The 26,784-nt window shown below is 36.6% G+C and overlaps 1 long non-coding RNA gene across 4 annotated transcripts in view; it reads left to right on the forward strand.

Annotated features, from left to right (window-relative positions):
* LOC147349183 (uncharacterized) overlaps positions 1-26,784 on the forward strand; it is a 220,544-nt gene that overhangs the window by 72,964 nt on the left and 120,796 nt on the right. For all 4 annotated transcript variants that reach the window (XR_015149500.1, XR_015149501.1, XR_015149499.1 and 1 more), the window contains exon 2: positions 6,739-6,781. This is a non-coding gene — a long non-coding RNA (uncharacterized LOC147349183). The remainder of the gene's footprint in view (positions 1-6,738; positions 6,782-26,784) is intronic.

The following is a 26,784-nucleotide window of genomic DNA, read 5'->3' on the forward strand; positions in this document are numbered from 1 at the left end:
CAATCAAAAAATGGGCCAAAGAACTAAATAGACATTTCTCCAAAGAAGACATACAGATGGCTAACAAACACATGAAAAGATGCTCAACATCACTCATTATCAGAGAAATGCAAATCAAAACCACTATGAGGTACCATTTCACACCAGTCAGAATGGCTGCGATCCAAAAGTCTACAAATAATAAATGCTGGAGAGGGTGTGGAGAAAAGGGAACCCTCTTACACTGTTGGTGGGAATGCCAACTAGTACAGCCACTATGGAGAACAGTGTGGAGATTCCTTAAAAAACTGGAAATAGAACTGCCTTATGATCCAGCAACCCCACTGCTGGACATACACACTGAGGAAACCAGAAGGGAAAGAGACACGTGTACCCCAATGTTCATCGCAGCACTGTTTATAATAGCCAAGACATGGAAGCAACCTAGATGTCCATCAGCAGATGAATGGATAAGAAAGCTGTGGTACATATACACAATGGAGTATTACTCAGCCATTAAAAAGAATACATTTGAATCAGTTCTAATGAGGTGGATGAAACTGGAGCCTATTATACAGAGTGAAGTAAGCCAGAAGGAAAAACATAAATACAGTATACTAACGCACATATATGGAATTTAGAAAGATGGTAACAATAACCCGGTGTACGAGACAGCAAAAGAGACACTGATGTATAGAACAGTCTTATGGACTCTGTGGGAGAGGGAGAGGGTGGGAAGATTTGGGAGAATGGCAATGAAACATGTAAAATATCATGTAGGAAACGAGTTGCCAGTCCAGGTTCGATGCATGATGCTGGATGCTTGGGGCTGGTGCACTGGGACGGCCCAGAGGGATGGTATGGGGAGGGAGGAGGGAGGAGGGTTCGGGATGGGGAACACATGTATACCTGTGGCGGATTCATTTTGATATTTGGCAAAACTAATACAATTATGTAAAGTTTAAAAATAAAATAAAATTGGAAGAATAAAAAAAAAAATGCAGATCAGAATTCTAATATCTTAAAATGAGCCAAAAGATATTAAGAAAACAATTAAAAACATTCAGTTCAGTTCAGTTCAGTTGCTCAGTCATGTCCAACTCTTTGCGACCCCATGAATTGCAGCACACCAGGCCTCCCTGTCCACCACCAACTCCCGGAGTTCACTCAGACTCACGTCCATTGAGTCGGTGATGCCATCCAGCCATCTCATACTCTGTCGTCCCCTTCTTCTCCTGCCCCCAATCCCTCCCAGCATCAGAGTCTTTTCCAATGAGTCAACTCTTCGCATGAGGTGGCCAGAGTACTGGAGTTTCAGCTTTAGCATCATTCCTTCCAAAGAACACCCAGGACTGATCTCCTTTAGGATGGACTGGTTGGATCTCCTTGCAGTCCAAGGGACTCTCAAGAGTCTTCTCCAACACAACAGTTCAAAAGCATCAATCCTTCTGCACTCAGCTTTCTTCACAGTCCAACTCTCACATCCATATATGACCACAGGAAAAACCATAGCCTTGACTAGATGGACCTTTGTTGGCAAAGTAATGTCTCTGCTTTTGAATATGCTATCTAGGTTGGTCATAAATTTCCTTCCAAGGAGTAAGTATTGGTAAAACAATTAAAAACATTAAAGAACAATATAAATCTGAATTTGAAAGCCTCAGAAAGAGGAAAAAGAATTTAGGTAAAATTAGAAACAAAAGAAGTAACATTTTAGAAATGAACACTAAAGCAGAAGAAATATATGAAGGTGCAAATATTGAAGACTGGTGTCATAGGTGAATGGTGCCATCACTTCTTTTGCCTCACCATCCCTCCCCCTTTTAATCCCTGGCACATGTTACCTTATATGGAAATAGAGTCTTTGCAAATGTGATTAAGATGAGAGTATTATCCACCTTAATGGGGAGATTATCCAGGATTATGAGGGTCATGGTGGAAACTTCTGACAAAATGTGGTCCAGTGGAGAAGGGAATGGGAAACCACTTCAGTATTCTTGCCTTGAGAACCCAATGAACAGTATGAAAAGGCAAAAAGATAGGACACTGAAAGATGGACTCCCAGGTGCCCAATATGCTATTGAAGATCAGTGGAGAAATAACTCCAGAAAGAATGAAGAACAGAGCCAAGCAAAACAACACCCAGTTGTTTTGGAAGTACTGTTTTGGTGATGGAAGTAAAGTCGGACGCTGTCAAGAGCAATATTGCGTAGGAAACTGGGATGTTTGGTCCATGAATCAAGGTAAATTGGAAGTGGTCAAACAGGAGATGGGAAGAGTGAACATCGACATTTTAGGAATCAGTGAACTAAAATGGATGGGAATAGGTGAATTTAACTCAGATGACCATTATATCTACTACTGTGGGGAGGAATACCTTAGAATAAATGGAGTGGTCATCATAGTCAACAAAAGAGTCCGAAATGCAGTACTTGGATGCAATTTCAAAAACGACAGAATGAGCTCTGTTTGTTTTCAAGGCAAACTATTCAATATCACAATAATCCACATCTATCCTGACCGTAACGCTGAAGAAGCTAAAGTTGAACAGTTCTGTGAAGACCTACAAGATCTTCTAGCACTAGCACCCAAAAAGGTGTCCTTTTCATTATAGGGGACTGGAATGCAAAAGTAGGAAGTTAAGAAACACCTGGAGTAACAGGAAAATTTGGCCTGGGAGTAAAGAATGAAGCAGGGCAAAGGCTAACAGAGTTTTGCCAAGAGAACGCACTGGTCACAGCAAACACACTCTTCCAACAACACAAGAGAAGACTCTACACACAGACCTCACCAGATGGTCAATACTGAAATCAGATTGATTATATTCTTTGCAGCTAAAGATGGAGAAGCTCTATACAGTCAGCAAAAACAAGACTGGGAGCTGACTGTGGCTCAGATCATGAACTCCTTATTGCCAAATTCAGACTTAAATTGAAGAAAGTGGGGAGAACCACTAGACCATTCAGGTGTGACCTAAATCAAATCCCTTGTGATTATACAGTGAAAGTGACAAATAGATTTAAGGGATTAGATCTGATAGACAGAGTGCCTGAAGAACTATGGACCTATGGACCGAGGTTCATGACATTGTACAGGAGACGGGGATCAAGACCATTCCCAAGATAAAGAAATGCAAAAAAGTGAGATGGCAATCTGAGGAGGCCTTACTAATAGCTGTGAAAAGAAGAGAAGTGAAAAGCAAAGGAGAAAAGGAAAGATATACCCATTTGAATGCAGAGTTCCAAAGAATAGCAAGGAGAGATAGGACAAGCCTTCCTCAGTGATCAGTGCAAAGAAATAGAGGAAAACAATAGAATGGGAAAGACTAGAGATCTCTTCAAGAAAATTAGGAATACTAAGGGAAAATTTCATGCAAATATGGGCAAAATAAAGGACAGAAATGGTATAGACCTAAAAGAAGCAGAAGACATCAAGAAGAGGTGGCAAGAATACACAGAAGAACTATACAAAAAAGATCTTCATGACCCAGATAACCACGATGGTATGATCACTCATCCAGAGCCAGACATCCTGAAATGTGAAGTCAAGTGGTACTTAGGAAGCATCACTATGAACAAAGCTAGTGGAGATGATGGAATTCCAGTTGAGCCATTCCAAATCCTAAAAGATGATGCTGTGAAAGTGCTACACTCAATATGCCAGCAAATTTGGAAAACTCAGCAGTGGCCACAGGACTGGAAAAGGTCAGTTTTCATTCCAATCCCAAAGATATGCAATGCCAAAGAATGTTCAAACTACTAGCAATGTAACACTCAAAATTCTCCAAGCCAGGCTTCAACAGTATGTGAAACATGAAATTCCAGATGTTCAAGCTGGTTTTAGAAAAGGTAGAGGAACCAGAGATCAAATTGCCAACATCTGCTGGATCATAGAAAAAGCAAGAGAGTTCCAGAAAAACATCTACTTCTGCTTTATTGACTATGCCAAAGACTTTGACTGTGTTCAGTTCAGTTCAGTTGCTCAGTCATGTCTGACTCTTTGTGACTCCATGAACTGCAAATCAGTCCTGAACTTTCATTGGGAGGACTGATGCTGAAGCTGAAACTCCAATACTTTGGCCCCCTGATGCGAAGAACTGACTCATTTGAAAAGACCCTGATCTGGGAAAGATTGAAGGCAGGAGGAGAAGGGGACGACAGAGGATGAGATGGTTGGATGGCATCACCGACTCAATGGACATGAGTTTGAGTAAACTCTGGGAGTTGGTGATGGGCAGGAAGGCCTGGTGTGCTGCAGTCCATGGGGTCGCAAAGAGTCCGACATGACTGAGTGACTGAACTGAACTGATGAGGCTAAATACTAAATTCAATCACATTGTCCTAAGAGGGACAGAAAGGAATTTTGATGATATGCAAAGAGAAGGCTCTAAGGTGAGGATGAAGGTAGAGGTTAGAGTGATGTGGACACAAGCCAAGGAGTGCCGGCAGCCATTAGAAGCTGAAAGTTCAAGGAAAGGAGTCTCCTCATAAGCTTCTAGAAAAAGGTGGGTAACCCTGCTAAGCCCTTGATTTTGATGCAGTGATATAGATTTTCATTTTCAGTCTGGTCGATTTAAGACTATCAGCTCTCTGAGGGTAGTGATCATGTATGTTTGCTTCATGACCTAGCTCCATTGCCTAACATGGTATAGGCAATCAATAATATATGCAATATCCTATATGTCATAAGTAAAGCAAATAAAATTGTGCAACCTTTCTTTACAACTGATATACTAGTCACTGTAATGAAAATGTGATTTCATTAGTACCAGGTCCAGTATATTTGAGGCAAAAATATCTACCATCATTATAGAGTTGTCTCCCTAAATTCAGAAAAGCCTCGGTTCAGCAAGAAAAAAATAACTTGCTTTGTGTATATGTATTCCTAGTGGCTCAGACAGTAAAGAATCCACCTGTCTGGATTCGATCCCTGTGTTAAGAAGTTCCCCTTTAGGAGGGCATGGCAAACCACTCCAGTATTCTTGCCTGGAGAATCCCCATGGACAGAGGAACCTGACAGGCTATAGTCCATGTGGTTGCAAAGAGCTGGACACAACTGAGCGACTAAGCACGAGTACACACACGGAGGCAAAAATATCTCCCATCATTATAGCTTTATCACCCTAAATTCAGAAAATCTGTTCAGCAAGAAAAACTTGCTTTGTGTGTGTGTATGAATATACATCTATGGCAACTTGTGCACAATGTAGTAAAGCACATGTTTGGTTTTACTTCAGTATTACTACTAATTTACATGGTTTGGATAATGCCAGTAATAGTAATAAAAGTATTTGAAATGTTAGCTGTATGCTGCTTTGTGACTTTAACATTTAAGTAATTAGGCTTTAAAAATAATCTGTTATAAATTTGACTTTGTTCATTTTGCTAAGGCAAATATCTGTCATATATTTCATATTATTATTAATACTTAGATAGAGTTGTGTTTCTATTGTATTTAAAAAATTTTAGCCTTGGCTCTTAACATGAATATATCTTTATTTCATCCAAAACACTAGAGGAAGCTTTATCTTTTCTTTTTTTCACTTTGTAGACAGATTGCTTCATGAACACCGATCTTATTTTTGACTTCTGTTTCTCTTACCTCTTTCCTTCTAAGGATTGGGAACACATAGCTACCTGGCCTTGGCATTGTGCCTCTGGCCGACTACAAAGGCAAAACTACCTCGTGTGGTACTTTTGACAGGGCCCTGATATAACTAGTGGAGGACTCCAAGTTTGCACTCAGACTCACTCAGAGATCTCCAGACTCACTCAGACTCTCATTATCTAAGACAGGGACCTTAAAGTTGTGAAGATTATAAAATAAAAGAAATTTGAAACTGTTAGAGACAGTGAATTGCCCTCCTCTTATTATTTGAATCACTGTCTGTTAATCTTTGGGAGACATTTACTAACTTCACATATTTTCTAAGCGAAGAAGATGTAGGTCCATTTCCTTTTTCTGATCTAGTTTTTGCACATAAAGTAAATGCTTTGATAAAAAGCCGTGGGGGAGAGTATGTTTCATTATGGTGTCAATTCTCCAATGTAAATATTATTTCTATTTATCGATATGCTAAGCTTATAGCTCTTGGTTTCATAACAGACCAATGCAGAAAGGTATTAAGAGGCTTAGCAATGTAAATTTCTTTCTGTTGTATGGTTTGAGAGCATGCCAACTTAAATATTTTACATAATTTTGTTTTTAATTTTGAAAATATTTTCATTCATATATTTTAGGTGAAGAAAGAACTTAAATCGTACTTTGCTCTTTTGCAGCTTATTTGCATACACATTAAGGACAAAATGAGATAAAAACAAAGTCCTTTCCAATTGTTTAAGAAGCAATTTAATAGAGCTTTTTCAAATATATATTACCTTAGGTTTTTTAAAAATATCATGAGTTTCTTTAATGAGATTATTAGATTTTTTAAACTATTTTTTTCACTAATTGTCATTGTTAAATATACTAGGTTATTGAATCTTCTTAGAAAATGCAAACCCTTGTTTAGAGCTGCATAACAGTTCATATTGTGATTGTATAGTGATTTATTTAGTCAGTCTCTTATGGACTGAATCTTATCCCCTCCAAATTCATATGTTAAAATGCTAACCCTCAATATGACTATGCTTTGAGATAGAGACTTGAAGTAGGAATTTAAGTTTAAATGAGGTTGTAAGGGTGGAAGTCCCAATTCAGTAGGATTGGTTTTTGAGGAAAAGCAGCAGACATAAGAGCTTGTTCTCTCTCTCTCCACAGGAGAAAGACCATGTGAGAACGCAAAAGGGATGCACCGTGGAAGGTAAGGAGAGAAGTGTCGGACTTCTAGCCTCCAGAACTGTGAGATTAAACTTCTGTTGCTTATATCACCCAGTCTGTGACATTTTGTTACGGCAACACAAGCAGAATAATATATCCTGTGAGTGAACATTTAGTTTGTTTTATATGATTTACCAAGAATATTTTGGCCACCTGATGCAAAGAACTGACTCATTTGAAAAGACCTGATGCTGGGAAAGACTTAAGGTGGGAGGAGAAGGGGATGACAGAGGATGAGATGGTTGGATGGCATCACTAACTCAATGGACATGAGTTTGAGTAAACTCCGGGGAGTTGGTCATGGACAGGGAGGCCTGGCATGTTGCAGTCCATGGGGTCGCAAAGAGTCGGACACAACTGAGCGACTGATCTGAGGACTATTTTGCTATTATATTATGCTTTAATATAATATTTTATTTTACCAATATATTTACTATTATATTTTATGATATAGTGACTAATAATTTTACATTTTTCCTACAATGTTTTACTATTGATGTAATGGGAATTCTTGTCATAAATCTTTATGTAAATCTCCATTTTTTCCTAGTAAAATTCAGTATGTAGCAATACTGGGCCAAAAGTTACACATTTTGGTGCAAAAGCTAGGAGAAACTTTTGTTTAAAATTTTTGGTCCAAGTATGTTTTATATCAGTTTATACAGCCATCATTTGTCCATGAGAGCTCCTTTCATCACAGGCTTGCCCACACTGCGTTTTAACAACAACAAAAAAATTGCTTTCTGAAGTAAAAAGTGAAGAACTTTTTTTGTCATTTGAATATATGTTTTTGATTTTTTTAAAATTTTATATTCTTTTCATATTTGTGGGTTATTATTTTTTTCTTCTGTACTGGATTGCAGTTCATGTTCTTTGCCCATTTTTCTGATTGTGTGTCCTTTAGAATACTAATGATAAAACCAATCAAGTTGTGTTCTAAAAATGTCTCCCCTTTTCACTTCTTAACACATAATTGATGTGGAGCTTAAGGTAAAAAAACAACTACCTAAGTTACATCTCCATTAGATGTGTAAAATATTCATTTATTCACCTATCATTTAATGAATATTTATTGAATGTATTCTATATGCCTGGCAATACTCTATGCCCTAATATTAGAGACTTAAACAAAATACTGTCTTTACTTTCTGAGATTTATATTCTCATGAACAAGTGACAGGAAGCAAGCAATGTGTCAGATGGTGTTAAAAGTATAAAACAGAATAAAGAGTGTAAGAAGAGCTGAGAGTGGGGAGGGTGATTGCAGTTTTACAAAAGGTGTGCCAGGGAAGGTCTCTGACAAAGTGACTTTTAAGATCTGAAGAAAGTTCAAGATTGGGCTAAGCAACTGTCTGGAGGAAAAGCTTCCCCAAAAATGGAATATTCAAATGTAGAGACCTTGAAGCCAATGTATCCTTGTATGGTATCAGTTTTAAAAAAATTGTGTATTATTGTTAATGTCAGAGAGGGGAAATTTTTCCCTTTTGAGTTCTAGTGGCTAGACTGATAATATCATTGATATAAGGTGGATCAGCAGAAAAGGGAAAAAAAAAAAACTTGTGTACATGGAGGTCTCCTAGAAATGGGACGTAAGAAGTGTTCAAGACAGGCAACTTTTATACTTTCCGACCAAGACAGTGAATTTGTAAGGAATTGACAGGACAAAGAAACTTAGTTTTGAGTGCTTAATTAGTACAGAATTGAAACAGGATTTGGATTTGGGGTACTATATCACAGAAATAAGAAGATTTGTTTAGGTAGTCTTCTCAGTTCAGATTTCCTATCTCTGGTGATAAGGACATGTCATTCTATCTGCAAATACAGAGAGTGTACCTTTCACATGAGAGATTCATTTCCTGCTTTCAGTAAGACAGAGAGCAGGGTCAAAATGTTCCTCTTGCATTAGCTGTTTCTTAAGTAAGTTGAATTCAAAGTAATCAGTATGCCCTTGAGGGAGAAAAAACAGTCTTTTCAGCAAGTGGTGTTGGGAAAGCTGGACAGTGCATGTAAGTCAATGAACTTAGAACTCTCACTCACACCAAAAACAAGAATAAACTCAAAATAGCTTTAAAGACTTGAACACAAAACATGACACCATAAAACTCCTTGGAGAGAACATAGACAAAACATTCTCTGACATAAATCATACCATTGTTTTTTAGGTCAGTCTCCCAAGGCAATAGAGATAAAAGCAAAAATAAACAAATGAGACCTAATCAAGCTTATAAGTTTTTACACAGCAAAGGAAACTATAAACAAAAGGAAAAGGCAACCTACAGACTGGGGAAAAATATTTAAAATGATGAGACCAACAAGAGCTTAATTTCCAAATGTACAAACAGCTCACACAATTCAATAACAACAAAAACAGCTAAATCAAAAAATGGGCAGAAGACCTAAATATACATTTCTCCAAAGAAGACATAGAGATGGCCAACAAGCACATGGAAAGATGCTCGACATTGCTAGTTATTAAAGAAATGCAAATCAAAACTACAGTGTGGTACCATTTCATACTGGTCAGAATGGCCACCGTTAAAAAGTCTACAAATATTAATAACAAAAGCTGGAAAGGATGTGGAGAAGAAGGAACTCTTCTACACTGTTGTTGGGAATGTAACTTGGTGTAGCCACTATGGAAAACAGTATGAAGATTCTTTAAGAAACTAAAAATAGAGTTACCATATGACCTAGCAATCTCACTCTTGGGTATATGGCTGGAGAAAACTGTAATTCAAAAATTACATGCATCCCAATGTTCATAGCAGCACTTTTTACAATAGCCAAGACATTGCTATTGTAAATAGCCATTTGCCCATCAACCCAAATACTGATCAACAGATGAAATATAATATTCAGGAGGCCCAATCTGGTCTGTCTTATTAAGAAAGTTAATACCTAGAAACTAAAACATTCATATGCCAAAGCCTTGGCCACCTGTTGTCCTGTGCATATGATTGCTTATCTCATGAGATACCTAGGAATTATCTCAAATTTAAAGTGAAGTGAAGTGAAGTGAAAGTCACTCAGTTGTGTCTGACTCATTGCAACCCCATGGACTATAGAGTCCATGGAATTCTCCAGGCCAGAATACTGGAGTGGATAGCCTTTCCCTTCTCCAGGGGATCCTCCCAACCCAGGGATCAAACCCAGGTCTCCTGCATTTCAGGTAGATTCTTTACCAGCTGACCCACAAGGGAAGCCCAAGAATACTGAGCTATGTTTCGATAACTGATATAAACAAATGTATACCAAGAGCAGGGATTCTAACCAAATAAAATATTGATTTTGGTTCAGAGAGAACTTTGATGCTCCAGTTTTCTTGTGATTCAACAGTTCTAGAAAATACATAGGTTTATTTCCAGTTCACACATGCTCATTAAATAATTTTAAGTGAATTTAGTTAACAGGTCTGAAGACATTAATTTATTACTAGCAGCTGTTAGTATTAATTTATAGTATTATGTTCTATGCACATTAATACTGTACAGCATGATTTCCTACTTACTATTGAGTTCAACAGCCTACACAAAAGGATATTTTCCTAAAAAATTCTGGCTACAGTAGCAAATAGAAGCATATTTACACACTCTAGGGGAAAGCAAAATTTCAAAAATTCCCCAAACAAAAACTTCCACATGAAATCACAGTCCTTATTTTGACCTTTTTAGTTTAAGCTAAAAGAGATGCTTAAGATGTTTTTTAGGTTAAGCTAAAAAAGATGTTAAGCTAAGAGATGATGCACTAGTGGACAAAGAAGTTGAAAAAGAAGGCTGGCCTATTTGGATTACTGGCAGAATGCGACACCAATATGGCATCAAGCCCTGCTGTGATTCCAAGGACTTCATGACTGAATAAAGATTTTTTTTTTTTTTTTTGAGTGAGGGTGGTTAAAGTAAATTTGATCTTTTACTTGGGGAATGTGTAATATATTATCATTCCATAATGATATATGGTAATTGCTTTGGTAATCAAACCTTAAAGATCCTATTTATGGAAATTAATATAGTTATCACCTTTTAGTATTGGGCTTTCTTACACTAAGGGAAAATGATCTAAAGAGAAGTATCTCAAATTTAAAAGGCAACTCTAAATATGAAGGTGCCATTATTCAATGCTAAAACACTATTTATTTTATCATATATTTTCCTCTTCATAAAATATTTTGATTAGTTTTGGTTTAGTTAGATACATCTTTGATTTTTTTTTCCAGAAAGTATTTGTAAAGAGTGTACTTGTACACTTCCACAAATACTTAGATGCCTGAGAGTTTTGTTTACTTTCTGATGATAATAGTAGCTTGGATGGGTTTTGAAATGTTTCCTCTTTGGAAGTCCAATTTAGGATTACATCTTTATTTTTGAAATCAGATTAGAGGAAAAAGGAGGATATATTTAGTGTGCTTACTTTTCATTAATAATATTTGATACCAGGAAATGTCTTTTCTTCTGAAAAACTGAAGTTCTTTAGCTCATTAAAAATTTATTGTATTATTCTTTACTTTTTGCATATTTTCACCTCATTTTAAAACTCCTTTTTTAGTATTGCTATAGTTATTTTTTTTGGATACAGTTTTCTCTATTAGATATCGATTAAAGTATAACAAACCACTTCAAAACTTATTTTTATGAGTTTAGTTTTATTAAGATACCATGAAGAGGTTTAAATTTTGTTAGTATGTTCATTCAGTCTAGCTAAACATGGAGGGAGGAGGTAGGGGGATTCGGGATGGGGAACACGTGTATACCTGTGGCGGCTTCATGTTGATATATGGCAAAACCAATACAATATTGTAAAGTAATTAGCTTCCCATTAAAATAAACAAATTTATATTAAAAAAAAGAAAACATGTAATGTCTTTCCTTAGCCGATAATGTGCCATTATAAATATTTATTTTGTTATGCCATACAGTTTGACTTGTTGTCTTTTTTATCTGTCTTTAGAATCAACCATAACTTGGCTAGCATTTTCTCCTATTGTTGTTGTTGCATCAGTACCTAAGCTAAGTTAGCTCTCAGAAATCACCCTGGGATGGTCATCAACATTCCATGGTCACATCCTGATTCTTGCTGCCTTGGTGACCACGTGTATGGACCTTGACATTGCCTTCCCATGGACTTGTGTTTGTCAGCCCTGTGATTACATGCTTTGTGCTGCTATCTGCGAAACAATTTTCAGATGAAGATAAAGTATAAAGAACTTGAATAGGAAAAACTACCAATAGCACTTACATAGTGAGCTAGAATGAAAATTGTTTCTTTTCTTTCAGAGTTACTTAGACACATGTACCCCAATGTTCATTGCAGCACTATTTATGACAGCTAGAATTTGAAAGCAGCCTAGATATCCATCGAGAGGTGAATACACTATATACACTAGATTATTAGTCGATCATAAAAAAAGAGTGCATTTGAGTCAGTTCTAATCAGGTGCATGAACCTAGAGCCTATTATATAGAGTGAAGTAAGAAAGAGAAAAATATTGTATATTAATGCATATGTATGAAATCTAGAAAGATGGTACTGATAAGACTATATGCAGGGCAGCAATGGAAATGCAGACATAGTTAACAGACTTGTGGACACAGTAGGTGAAGGAGAGTATGGGACAGATGGGGAGAGTAGCACTGAAACATATACATTACCATATGTAAAATAGCTAGTGGGAATTTGCTGTATGATGCAGGGCGCTCAAATCTGGTGCTCTGTGACAGCACAGAGAAGTGGGAAGGGGTGGGAGATGGGAGGGAGGTTCAAGAGGGAGGGGACATATATACGCCTATGACTGATCTGTGTCTTGCAGAAACCAACACAATATTGTAGAGCAATTATCTTCCAATTAAAAATAAATTTAATTAAAAACATAATCATTGTGAGACATTGTGTATGGTAGGATCTCAATAGATGTTTTCTTCCCTCTCCACTTCCTCTTGTGGTTTTCCTAGTCTACCCTTTTACTAGACTATAAAAATCGTGCCATTATTAGGGGGTATATTTACTTAGTGAGTATGAGAATGGTTTTCATATGATAAAGGAGTGTCTTTTCCCTTTGTATGTAGGACAGTTGAAGGAAATAGTACTAGAATGAATACCCAAAGCCCTTTCTTATAAACATATACATATATTTACCATGCATGGATATTTACAAACCTTTTACATGAGCATGTATTTATAGTTTGTAGAGCAGGGCTGATGTTACAAATGGATGAATAGCTGATTACTACTCAGTATGATTTAGGGGCAGTGATTTCTTTCAAGTATCTTTACTGGCTTGAACTATAAGGAGTATAGCCTTGAACCATCTCTTGTATTTTTCATGCTGGAATTGGCTGACTCTAGAGTTTGGTCTTGGGGATCTTCCTGTTTCCCTCCAAATGATCTTTTTAAAATTTTGTTTATAATTTTAAAAATTATATAAACATATTCTGAATCACATGAGGCAGAGTCAGGACAGATATGTGACTTAAAGTTGCTTATTATTATGTTCTGAAGAATAAGTTTTTGATATAGAATCCTATTTTATCAGGTAAAAAATTTTTGACTTAAACCAGATATTATGATTTATAATAATTCAATCATTTACTTATTCAGTCATTCAACACTATTCACTGAGTGCTCAGGAGTAATCAAGGTAAGCATTTCTCTTGTCTTAATGTCTAGTAGGAAAACATGAAATAAATTATTATTGCATATTTAATTACATATCCTAGTATATTTATAGAATTTAATCCACCTGCCAATGCAGGAGATGCAGGAGACCTGGATTCAATCCCTGGGTCGGGAAGATCCCCTGGAGTAGGAAGGAAATGGCAACCCACTCCAATATACTTGCTTAAAAAATTCTATGGACATGGGAGCCTGGCAGTCTACAGTCTATGGGGTTGCAAAGAGTCAGACATGATTGAGCATGCACACACACACACAAGCTCATTGAAATTCACTAGCAGATATTAATATTTCAGAAAACAATTACATAATAAATGTTCACTATGCTCAGTCACTCAGTCATGTCGACTCTTGGTGAGTCCAAGAACTGTAGCCCATTGAGCTTCTCTATTTATGGGATTTCAAAAGCAAAATTACTGGAGTGGGTTGCCATTCCCTCCTCCAGGGAAATCTTCCCAACCCAGGAATTGATCCTTTGTCTCTTACGTCTTCTGCATTAGTAGGTGGATTTTATTTTACCACTAGTGCTACCTGGGAAGCCCCAAATATTCATTATAGAACTGTAAATAAGGACTAAATTAATAATTTGTCAGTATTTCCTTCTGGGATATTCATACATTGTCCTAAAGTAATAAAACAATTTACATATTTATTTTTGTTGAGTATGTTTTGATTATGCGTTAGTTGCTCAGTCATGTCTGATTCTTTGTGAACCCGTGGATTATAGTCCATCAGGCTCCTCTGTCCATGGAATTCTCCAGGAAAGAGTTCTGGAATGGGTTTATATGCTGTGCTGTGCTTAGTCGCAGTCGTGTCCAACTCTTTGCGACCTCATGGAATATAGCCAGCCAGACTCCTCTGTCCATGGGGATTCTCCAGGCAAGAATACTGGAATGGGTTGCCATGCCCTCCTCCGGGGGATCTTCCCAACTCAGGGATTGAACCCAGGTTTCCTGCATTGCAGGCGGATTCTTTACCCTCTGAACCACCAGGGAAGCCCAGAGTCGGTTTATATTCAGCTGCAATGGTACTAATCTTTTGAGACTGTAAACTTCTGAATAGGTGTGTATGCTGCTTCATAGCTATATATAGTAGTTAGTAATGTAATGCGAGACCTGATGAAAGTGATAATAATAATGCTTTATTTCTCTAAAAATTTGTGAGTGCTATGGAAAGTAATCAATTTAGACAATATTTTAGTTGGAAAATTGATGACTACATAATATTGAATAAATTGTTAAAAAGAAATGAATAATCTTGGTATAATGGAAGGATAGATAAAAAATTCAGTTTTATAAATAAAAATAATCTTACCCCATAATATATATTTTCAAATATCCATGGGAAATGAAGCATTTAAATAGAAGATAGGAGAAACTTAGATAATAATAGTTTCCAATTGTAAGCTTGTATGCCAGTAGGCAAAATAGTTGCTTAATTTGAAAAGTAATATTTATATCATGTTTTCACCATTCATAGTCAATGTGTATGTAATTCCAAAAAAATAAAATAAATAATTTTTTTTTGGCCAGAATGATGTCAGTTTATCAATTTGACATTTTAAATAACTAAATCAATAGGATTTTTTAATGGATCCAGTGTTCTTAGGATTCAGGTATATACAAACCAGGTTTAAGATGATTATCTCTAAGGGATTAGCAAATGTCTCTCTTCTTCCCTTGCAGTTTTAATTTAGAAAATTATCCCAAAGACTGGGTCTAATTCTATCTTCTGCATGTGGCTGGAGGCCACAGGAAACCTTCTTGCTTTCTTTTGAAATGATTCCCTTGACATATATGCAAATAAGACTTGAGAAAATAATCTCTAACAGTGGAGATCAATTATGTAACCCTGGTAAGGCAGTTACATCATATTCTTCAAGAAAGTTGCAAGAAGCTGCAGATAAAAGGTGTGTGTATGTGTGTGTGTGAGAGAGAGGAGAGAGAGATGGAGAGACAGAGAGACAAAGACAGAGATAGGGAGATTTGCTGCTGGCTAGAATTTTGCTGTTTATCTTTGTTATAAAAGACTAAATCTTTTTGTTGAGCTGCTTGCCGTGTGGTCTCTACCTTTGGTGCTCCTTTCTACACCCTTGCCATGACTCTTTTTCCCACTTATGGGTCAGGAAAAAAAACTGCTTCTTGTCATTTCAAAAAATGGACTCGGGCACAGAAATTCCATCTGAAAGTTTTATTCTCTTGTTAGGAAAGCAGTTTTCAAAGCACAAGTTTTTTTTTTTTTTATGAAATTTTTAATGTTAAAATAAAGGGAAACACAACTTTGAAAGTGTTGTGTTCCTAATGAATTATTATTTCTTAAGGGGGAAAAGTTTTCAAAATGAGTTTCATATTTTTAAGAGGTAATTTAAAATAAATGAATAAACCCAAAGGGCTTCATTTTGATTGTTGTTCTTCTGTTAACTTTGCAGTTTTTGTTGCAAACATTTTTAACATATTTCATAAAAATGTTTTTGGAAAATTTGATAACTTATGTACAGCTTAACATATCATGCCTTTCTAACAGATAGAATATTTAACTTTTTACCAAATGCACACTGTTTATGAATTACTAATTTGTCTTGGGTTAAGTACAAGAATACATTTTGGGTAGCATATCTGTTATCTAGCATCTAGACTGGGGTACAAGTTTGACTGTTAAAGTATGTTTGTCCTTCCATCATTTTACAGTAAAATTGCCTTCCATGGTGGATTGTTTTCTATAGAAATTGTCAAAAGAATTATTTCTCTCCCCTCCCCCCATGCCATGATGTACTTTCTTGGCAATGAATTTTTATTTTCATTTTTTATTGTGAGGTATTATATATGAGAGTAGCACTCTATACTAAAACAAACAGTAAAGGAATTTGCTACTGTAAACTACTCAGATTATGAAAACAAGTATCACTTATATCACTAAAGCTTCTCCCCCTCCTCCTATACTATCATTATTCTCTGTCCGAGGTAAGTTTCTTTTTCATGAAATATTTTATCACTTGGCTTTGGGCCTTTTCACTTCATCTTATCTTTGCTTTTTCTAAATCTTTGCTATTTTCTTCTCTTCCAGACCACCAAACACTGAAATGCTCCAGGTCTTGGTCCTCGGTACTCTTCTTTCCTCTATGTACAATCACTTTCTTAATGATCTAGCCCAGACTCAGCTTTTTAAAAATTATTATTACCTTGAAGATTTCCATATTTTAAGTGCCAGCCAAGGAACTTTCTTTGAACCCTAGACTCCTATATCTAATTCCCTACTCAGCGTCTCCATTTAGATGATTAAAAGCCATCTCAAATTGAAAATATCCAAAATCCAGACTTCATTTTCTAGCCACTGCTGTAAAATGTTTGCCTCTCTCATTTTCCTTAACTCTTTCGGATGCCTAATCCAAACATCTTCGTCTCTGACGCTCCTCTTTTTCTCATAACCATGTTCAATGGATTAAGAAATTGTTTGCCTCTACCTTCAAAATTAGATCCAGAATCAATTCTTACTTCCTCCAGGGAAATCATCCTAGTTCCACACCATAATTTTCTCTTGCCTGGATTAATGCACTTTCTGATTGCTTCTCCATCTCCCTCTCTTCCTCTTACAATCTCTTCTCCATATTGTACCCAGAGTATTTCTTGTAAAAGGTCAAATTAATCTGTTTCTCTGCTCAAAACTCTCCAGCAACTTTTCATCTGAGTCAGTGTATAAGACAAAGTCCTTCTAATGTCTTGTAGGCTGTAGATGATCTGGCCCCTGGTTTCTTCTCTGACTCCAGTTCATTTACTCTCTCTTCTCCACTGCCAAATTATTCTTCCCCAGCTACACAGGCCTCTGTGCTGTTCTTGGAATGATCTAAGCACACTCCTCTTTCAGAGCGTTTGTTCTTGCTTTTACTCTGCCAGTAGTGCCATTCCCTTCAGAGAGCTGTGGACCTCTTCTTCCTTTCCATCAAATATCTTTTCTAATTGTGCCTAATTGGAGAGATCTTCTGTGACTCTTGTGTAAAGCAGCCAGCCTACCTCCAAACTCACCAAATCAGTCTTTATCTGCTTTATTTCTACTTTTCCACAGCTTAACCACCATATAAAATTAACTTATTTACTGTTTCTCTTACCACTAAAATGAATACTGCATGCAAACAAGTTTGAGAACTGTTTTTGACTGAAACAAACAGACTGCAAGATATTTCTTCAGTCAAAAAAAAAAAATGACTTACTAAGGATTATGAAAGAATTGTAGTTTGGAGTCTACAACCATGGTGAGCCACCTGCAAATCCCCCACAAAAATGAAGAGAACTCTTGTATAGAGGGGAAAAGGAATTTTGGAGAACTAGAGTAAACAAAGAGTCTGTGATAATCAGTTGTGACAGTCTCTCAATGGCTGAGCTCTTGCCAGGAAAGAAGGAGTCTTTCATCTTCATATTGGGCTCAGCTATTATTATAGGGCATGAAATCTCCCCATTCAAGCCTCTCTATTTAATTGAGTTTCTTCTTTATTCATTTTTAACAATCACTTCATTGCCTTTCTTTATAATTTGCCATATTTATCGATATTAAGTTGAACCATATGAAATTTCCAATACCTGTCCTTTTTTTATCCTACAAAAATGTCAATTTCAGTTGAATAAACATTATATTTCTCTAATGTTTGTATAATACATTTAAAATTTATATAAGTTAAATACAGTGTGTTTCTCATGAGTTGCTTTTTTAATCAATGTTATGTTCCCAATATTGATCCATATTGGGTTGTTGGTAGCTGCTGCTGCTGCTAAGTCGCTTCAGTCATGTCCAACTCTGTGCACCCATAGACGGCAGCCCACTAGGCTCCTCTGTCCCTGGGATTCTCAGGCAAGAACACTGGAGTGGGTTGTTGGTAGCTATGTTTGCTCATTTTTTAAGGTTATATAATATTTGTTTGTGTGACTTCACCATGATTTATTTGTCTAGTCTCAAGGCCATGGACATTGTTTTCAGTTTTTATGCTCTTTCAAATGATGTTACCGTGAAATTTTTACACATGGCTTTGTGTGCATGAGCATTTTTGCTTTACACATGTAGAATTAATGGGTCATGAGGGCCATGTTTTCAACCTTATAAAGTAAGTATAGTTTTTAAAATTAGATTAGTGGTGATTGTACTGACTTTCACATTTACTGGCAGTTTATAAACTTACTTGTTACCCTGGATTCTTATCAGTTTTACTATTGTTAGAGGCTGTAAAATGAAATGGTGTTTTTGGTTTTAATGTTCATTTTCCTAATTGTCAATGAGATTGAGTATATTTTCAAGTGTTTATTGGCCTTTCATGTATTTTAATCTGTGAAATGCTTATTCATCCTTTGTGACCATTTTGGGGAAGTAGTTGGATGGTTTGATTGTTTTCTATTTCTTATTGGTTTGAAAGGGTTTTTTATATTCTAGGTAGAATGTCTGCTCCTTTGTGACTTCTTTTTATGTTTTTAAATTATGAAATATTTTGCGTTTAATTATTTTTGATATATATTATTTAATATATTTCTTAAGAAGCTGTTCCACATCCAAAGTCATCTAATCTAGGGGCTACATTTTGAGATTCAGTATTGTAGATTATTATAAAAATAATCAGGTTGTTGTACTAATTTACAGCTCCATTTCCAGTTGTATATTTTACTAGCACAAGCAAGCACAGCCACTAATTGCGTATATGAAATTTTCTCTCACAAATACTTATTCATCCACGCATATAATTAAAGAAAATCAAAATCATCTTACTCTTATTTGGCAGTGACAAAAGCATGTATTTATTTCTTGACTTGGGGCCCCATCCATTTGGTTGCTTTCTATCATAATACACTTGGGGAATAACTTGATAGTGTTGATATCACAGAGAATATCTGATGATGTTACATTAATTAGACCTTTCTTTGGTTATCCTGTTACTGCATAATAAATTACTTAGCGGCTTAAAACAATCATTTTAATTCATAATTTTGGAGATAAGGAATTTAGGAAGGGCTGGAACACATGATGGTTGCATTCATTCTTTGGTCGGAGATTTAGTTGTTTGAAAGCCTGCCTAGGCTGGGCATCCAAGATGATTCAGTCACATGACAGACATTGACACAATCAGCTGGGAACTTAGCTGGAGCTATAGACCAAACACCTCACATGACTTTTCTGTATGACCTGGACTTCTGACAGCATGGCTACATGGTTTTGAGAGAGAGTGTCCAAGAGGCCATGACAAAGAATGAACATTCCAAAGGTTCAAGGTAGAAGTTCTAAGTCTTCTGACTTAGCCTTACAAGTCCTACAGTATCACTTCTACGGCAGGTCAGTCACTAAGGCCAGCCTGATTCAAGGGGCAGGAAATTCAATTTTACATCTCAATGGGAGGAATGTCAAAGTATTTGTAGTTGTCATTGTCCCCCCACCTGTTGAGTTTTAAGAACCAAGGACTCTATTTACCTTAATAGGAAACGTGCATTCTGAAGGGTAGATTTTATATCTTGTAAAAGTTTGGGGGCCTGTCACATGGTTGAAATTTTTCGTGTTTATTTATTTGAGATATGTTAAAATAAGTTAGAAAAAAATTGTTTGCTCTTTACTTTGCCCACTATAAAGACAAAATCACATCTTCCATATGATCTGGAAGACAACATAAATCAACAACTTGTGGTGAGTTGTACTGGTCCAAGTTCTAGATCTACCATTCAGTTCTAGCCTGGAGTTAGAATAGACCAAGACCACCCGAGCCCAAGTCCCCCTGCTACTTGGGTGTAGGGCTTAGTATCGGGAGGATCTATGGCAGATAGAGATGTATCTGCAAAGGAAATTAGCGAAAACCATGGCTTACTTCAGTGACACCTATTCTCCATGGGCCATGGAAGACACCTCAACAGCTGACAGTAGTACTCCAAGCCTGGACTGCCTGGACTGGTTATTATGTGATTTAATGAAATATGTAATTGGAGGAGCACAATAGAATTACATTGTGAAATGTAAATGATACACACAAGACAGAGCCCAGATAGATATAAGTAAGCACAAGGTATTAGTAAATAATATAAGCTGCTGACTCAGAATCCAATCATCAGATCAGATCAGATCAGTCTGTTGGTCATGTCCGACTCTTTGAGACCCCATGAATCGCAGCACGCCAGGCCTCCCTGTCCATCACCAACTCCTGGAGTTCACTGAGACTCACGTCCATCGAGTCAGTGATGCCATCCAGCCATCTCATCCTCTGTCATCCCCTTCTCCTCCTGCCCCCAATCCCTCCCAGAATCAGTCTTTTCCAATGAGTCAGCTCTTCGCATAAGATGGCTAAAGTACTGGAGTTTCACCTTTAGCATCATTTCTTCCAAAGAAATCCCAGGGCTGATCTCCTTCAGAATGGACTGGCTGGATCTTCTTGCAGTCCAAGGGACTCTCAAGAGTCTTCTCCAACACCACAGTTCAAAAGCATCAATTCTTCAGTGCTCAGCCTTCTTCACAGTCCAACTCTCACATCCATACATGACCACAGGAAAAACCATAGCCTTGACTAGACAAACCTTTGTTGACAAAGTAATGTCTCTGCTTTTGAATATGCTATCCAGGTTGGTCATAACTTTCCTTCCAAGGAGTAAGCATCTTTTAATTTTGTGGCTGCAGTCACCATCTGCAGTGGTTTTGGAGCCCCCCAAAATAAAGTCTGACACTGTTTCCACTGTTTCCCCATCTATTTCCCATGAAGTGGTGGGACCGGATGCCATGATCTTCATTTTCTGAATGTTGAGCTTTAAGCAACTTTTTCACTCTCCACTTTCACTTTCATCAAGAGGCTTTTGAGTTCCTCTTCACTTTCTGCCATAAGGGTGGTGTCATCTGCATATCTGAGGTTATTGATATTTCTCCCAGCAATCTTGATTCCAGCTTGTGTTTCTTCCAGTCCAGCATTTCTCATGATGTACTCTGCATACAAGTTAAATAAACAGGGTGACAATATACAGCCTTGATGAACTCCTTTTCCTATTTGGAACCAGTCTGTTGTTCCATGTCCAGTTCTAATTGTTGCTTCCTGACCTGCATACAAATTTCTCAAGAGGCAGATCAGGTGGTCTGGTATTCCCATCTCTTGAAGAATTTTCCACAGTTTATTGTGATCCACACAGTCAAAGGCTTTGGCATAGTCAATAAAGCAGAAATAGATGTTTTTCTGGAACTCTCTTGCTTTTTCTATGATCCAGCGGATGTTGGCAATTTGATCTCTGGTTCCTCTGCCTTTTCTAAAACCAGCTTGAACATCAGGAAGTTCATGGTTCACATATTGCTGAAGCCTGGCTTGGAGAATTTTGAGCATTACTTTACTAGCATGTGAGATGAGTGCAATCCAATCATAACTGCTTCTAAAACCTCTCTGTCAACTCCTTTTTCTCTTTTTCTTTTCTATGTGCTTGTTGCTACCATATAAAAATAAAAATAATTTTCATTGTATATCAAACCAACTTACTTTAAATAACATTTAAATTCAATCATCTAATTCTAATCATTTCTCTTAATAGTTACATGGACATATGCATCTTAAAGTAATTTTCAAAACCATATAATTTGTCTCTTTTACTTTCCTATTATACTAACTTTGATTATATTAAGTTAGATTTAACCAAAATGATATTCAGTTCAGTTCAGTTCAGTTCTGTAGCTGTCATGTCTGACTCTTTGTGACCCCATGGACTGCAGCATGCCAAGCCTCCATGTCCATCACCAACTCTTAGAGTTTACTCAGAATCATGTACATCGAGTCGGTGATGCCATCCAACCAACTCATCCTCTGTCGTCCCCTTTTCCTCCGGCCTTCAATCTTTCCTGGCATAACGGTCTTTTCAAATGAGTCAGCTCTTCTCATCAGGTGGCCAAAGTATTGGAGTTTTAGCTTCAATACCAGTCCTTCCAATGAACACCAAGGACTGATCTCCTTTAGGATTGACTGGTTGGATCTCCTTGCTGTTCAAGGGACTCTCAAGAATCTTCTCCAAAACCACAGTTCAAAAGCATCAATTCTTCAGCACACAGCTCTCTTTATAGTCCAACTCTCACATCTATACATGACAACTGTAAAAACCAAAGCTTTGACTATCCGGACCTTTGTTGACAAAGTAATGTCTCTGCTTTTTAATATGCTGTCTAGGTTTGTCATAACTTTTCTTCCAAGGAGCAAGCATCTTTTAATTTCATGGCTGCAGTCACCATCTGCAGTGATTTTGGAGCCCAAGGAAATAAAGTCTGACACCGTTTCCACTTTTTCCCCATCTATTTCCCATGAACTAATGGGACCAGATGCCATGATCTTAGTTTTCTGAATGTTGAGCTTTAAGCCAACTTTTTCACTCTTTTTCACATTCATCAAGAGGCTCTTTAGTTCTTCTCCACTTTCTGCCATAAGGGTGGTTTCATCTGCATATCTGAGGTTATTGATATTTCTCCTGGCAATCCTGATTCCAGCTTGTGCTTCTTCCAGCCCGGCATTTCTCATAATGTACTCTGCATAGAAGTTAAATAAGCAGGGTGACAATATACAGCCTTGACATACTCCTTTTCCTATTTGGAACCAGTCTGTTGTTCCATGTCCAGTTCCAACTGTTGCTTCCTGGCCTGCATACAGATTTCTCAAGAGGCAGGTTAGGTGGTCTGATATTCCCATCTCTTGAAGAATTTTCCAGTTTGTGGTGATCCACACAGTCAAAGGCTTTGGCATAGTCAATAAAGCAGAGGTAGATATTTTTCTGGAACTCTCTTGCTTTTTTAATGATCCAACAGATGTTGGCAATTTGATCTATGGTTCCTCTGCCTTTTCTAAATCCAGCTTGAATATTTGGAAGTTCATGGTTCACATACTGTTGAAGCCTGGCTTGGAGGATTTTGAGCATTACTTTACTAGTGTGTGAGATGAGTGCAATTGAGCGATAATTTGAACATTCTTTGGCATATGTATGTACATTATATATAATGTATATACGTGGTGGCTCAGATGATAAAGAATCTGCCTGCAGTTCAGGGGACCTGGATTCAATCCCTGGGTCAGCAAGATCCCTTGATGAAGGGAATGGCAATCCACTCCAGTATTCTTGCCTAGCGAATTCCATGGACAGAGGAGCCTGGAGGGCTATCATCTATGGGTCACAAAGAGTCAGACATGATATTAGTAAGTATGCAATACTTACTAATAAATGATATTAGTAATACTTACTAATACTTATTAGTAAGTAATACTAATAAAATGATATTAGTAAGTATGTAATATCATCTGTTTCTTCTGAAATCAAGAAAGCTATGCAAGTTGGAGTGTTTTCCTGTTTCTAATTTTCATTGCACATCTTTAAAAATCCTTTTCTTTATAATCCAATTTTTGGGTGCAAAGTTCAGTGTGTGTTCATTAAGTCAAAGTTATTAATATAATGTTTTAATATTCTATGTCTTTACTCATTTTTATCTGCTTGATATAGCTGATAAAATATTTATTTGAAAATTTATAAAATTTGGATATGTGTACCTTATTTTATCAAATTCTCTTGAACATGGACAGGATCAGTGGATATAATGGGCTAATACTCCTGTTATTCAGTTACTAATCAGCTAACTTGGAATTAACCAAAGAAGAGATTGTTCTATGTGGATTTTGATTGTTCTATGTGGATATGTTCATCTGATTAAATCAGATGAGCCCTTTAAAAGAAGTTGAAGCATCAAAGAGATGCTCTTTCGATGATCTTGAAGGTACAGCTTATGACTTCCACAACTTCATAGAAATGATTCCTGCCAGTAACCACATTAGCTTGAAGAGGACTCTGAACGTCGGATGAGACTCTTGCTCCACCTATCACTTAGGTTTCAGTCTTATGAGACCTGGAGCAGAAAATCCAGTTGAGCCTTGTCTGTATTTCTGACCTACAGGAACTGTGAAATAATGAATTTGCATTATTTAAAAAACTGCTAAATTTGTGGTAGTTTGTTATGTAGCAATGGAAATGTAAAACAGCCCCTCCTTTTTAACATATTTATGAGGTCTTATATCTCTATCTCTTATCATGTTGTTTACTCTACCACTAGCCTAAAAAGGTAATCATTCTAATATATTTATTTTGTATCCTTTTATTATATATGTATTGTTGAAAAATACATGTTATTTTTATAAGTACATATTTTTATTTTATAAACTATTATAGGTCTCATTTTATCTCATAATTTTTTACACAACAGTGCTTCTATGAACTATTTAAATTACATTTACATTTAGCCTATCGCTTTCTGTGGCCTTCTAATATTCCATGGTTTGAATCCATCATGTTTTTCTGTCCTTTCCCTAGCAATGGCCCTCCAGATTGCCTCCAATTTCCTACCATGATAAGCAGTGCTGTAGAAGTCATTCCTTTTGGACCTAGTAGCAATTTCTCTAGGATGTATGCTCAGGAAAAGGAATGCTGCTATTTTTAAAGTATTTATATACTAAATCTGATCACATACTATCAGATTGCTGTCCATAATAGCTCCACAGTCTAAACTACCATCTGTACTGCATAAATATTTCCATATTCCTATGAACTCTCCAACAATTTATGCTACCTAAAATTTTAATACTTGCTAATATAATGGGTATAAAGTTACATCATATTGTTTTAATTTGATTTTATTTATTAAAAATGAGTTTAAGCATTCCCTCATATCTTTATTAGCCATTCATGTTATTTTTTCTATGATTACAAATTTAATTTTTAAAATTAATCAATATTCATATCCCCTTCACAGAAGAGTTATTTATCAAGCAGTCACATCATGTTGGTGTTTATCTTAGTCTCCCAGCATGTTGATATTATCTGTAACTTTATGACTGGGTATTTGTGAAATGCTTTTACTTTTTCTGCTTTTATTCTTTTAAATATGCCTGTGGGAATTAATCACAAATATGTTGATTTTTATAGGAAAACCATATATCTCTTTTTAGTACTGGGATTTATTTATTATTGACTCATAGAACCTCCAATTTCCACGCAGGTATCCAAGTATTACTTTTTACATTAAATTCACTTGAATAGGTACTGCAATGAATTAGTGGCCTTTAACTACCAAAAGGACATTCCCATGTCAGAAAAGAGTTTACCAAACATGAGTGGACAGTTTTTTTGTTTTTGTTTTGGTAGGAATATAGAATTTCACATGAAAAGATACCAAAAAGGAGAGTATAATAGACTGAAAATATCACTGATTCCTGTAGGTCATTGATCTTAATATTGAAGAGAAAATGTTAAATGTTCTCATAAATATATAAATCCCACTTGCTTCTTATATATCTTTATTCACTGTTCTCCACTCAGTTTTAATTTAGCAAAAAAGACAAAAAGGAACAATATTCATAACTTTTGTCCATTTCATTTTATTTTTCAGTATTTGCTCTTTTACTTTATTCAGTGCTTTACTTGCAATAGCTCATATAATCCTCAGAAAACTCCTGAGATTTATACTCCTTTTATCACTGTTTTACAAATGAGAATCTAGAGGCTTATTGTAACCAAGGGGTCAAAAGCTTAAGTGCTTTACCATGTAAGTTCTATTATGCTAAGCTGCCTTAGCTTAAATTAATGTTCTTGTCATAATGTGGAATCTGTAAGGTGGGCTCCAATCTGGGTATGGCTTATTAGCGAGTATGTGTGTGAATGATGCTGGTGTCTTAGCACTGTTGCTGACACTACTTCTTTGCTAAGCAGTCTCAAAGTTGGAGTGGCAGTACATGTAGAATTAGATTATATCTAATTAAATAAGATTTAGTGGTTCGTTGTCTTTTTAGCATTGGTGACTCTTATTTCCTTCTGACCTTTTGACCTTTGGACAGAGCTACACTTAATAGTATAAGGAAAATGGCACTAAAAAAGCAGGTATGCTGCCCAATTTTAGTGCCTGGAGAACCAAAATGCTGACATGATAAAAAAAAAATTGCTATATAGATATCACTGCAGGAACACACTGTTGCCATTATAACACAAATTCAAGATTGCTTGATGAGAGTGATCATTAAGGCATTGCTTATGTGAAATTAAACATTTGCATTTTAAGTAATATAGGGGTTCCGGGTACAAAAACCTGAATACTGGAAAACATATGGTTATATTTATATCAGTTCAGTTCAGTTCAGTCGCTCAGTCGTGTCCGACTCTTTGCAACCCCATGAATCACAGCACACCAGGCCTCCCTGTCCATCACCATCTCCTGGAGTTCACTCAGACTCATGTCCCTTGAGTCAGTGATGCCATCCAGCCATCTCATCCTCTGTCGTCCCCTTTTCCTCCTGCCCCCAATCCCTCCCAGCATCAGAGT

This window comes from Bos grunniens, chromosome 21, assembly GCF_055505025.1.
Source record: "Bos grunniens cultivar Pamir isolate PY7600 chromosome 21, Bosgru_T2T1.0, whole genome shotgun sequence".
Classification (NCBI taxonomy): Eukaryota; Metazoa; Chordata; class Mammalia; order Artiodactyla; family Bovidae; genus Bos; species Bos grunniens.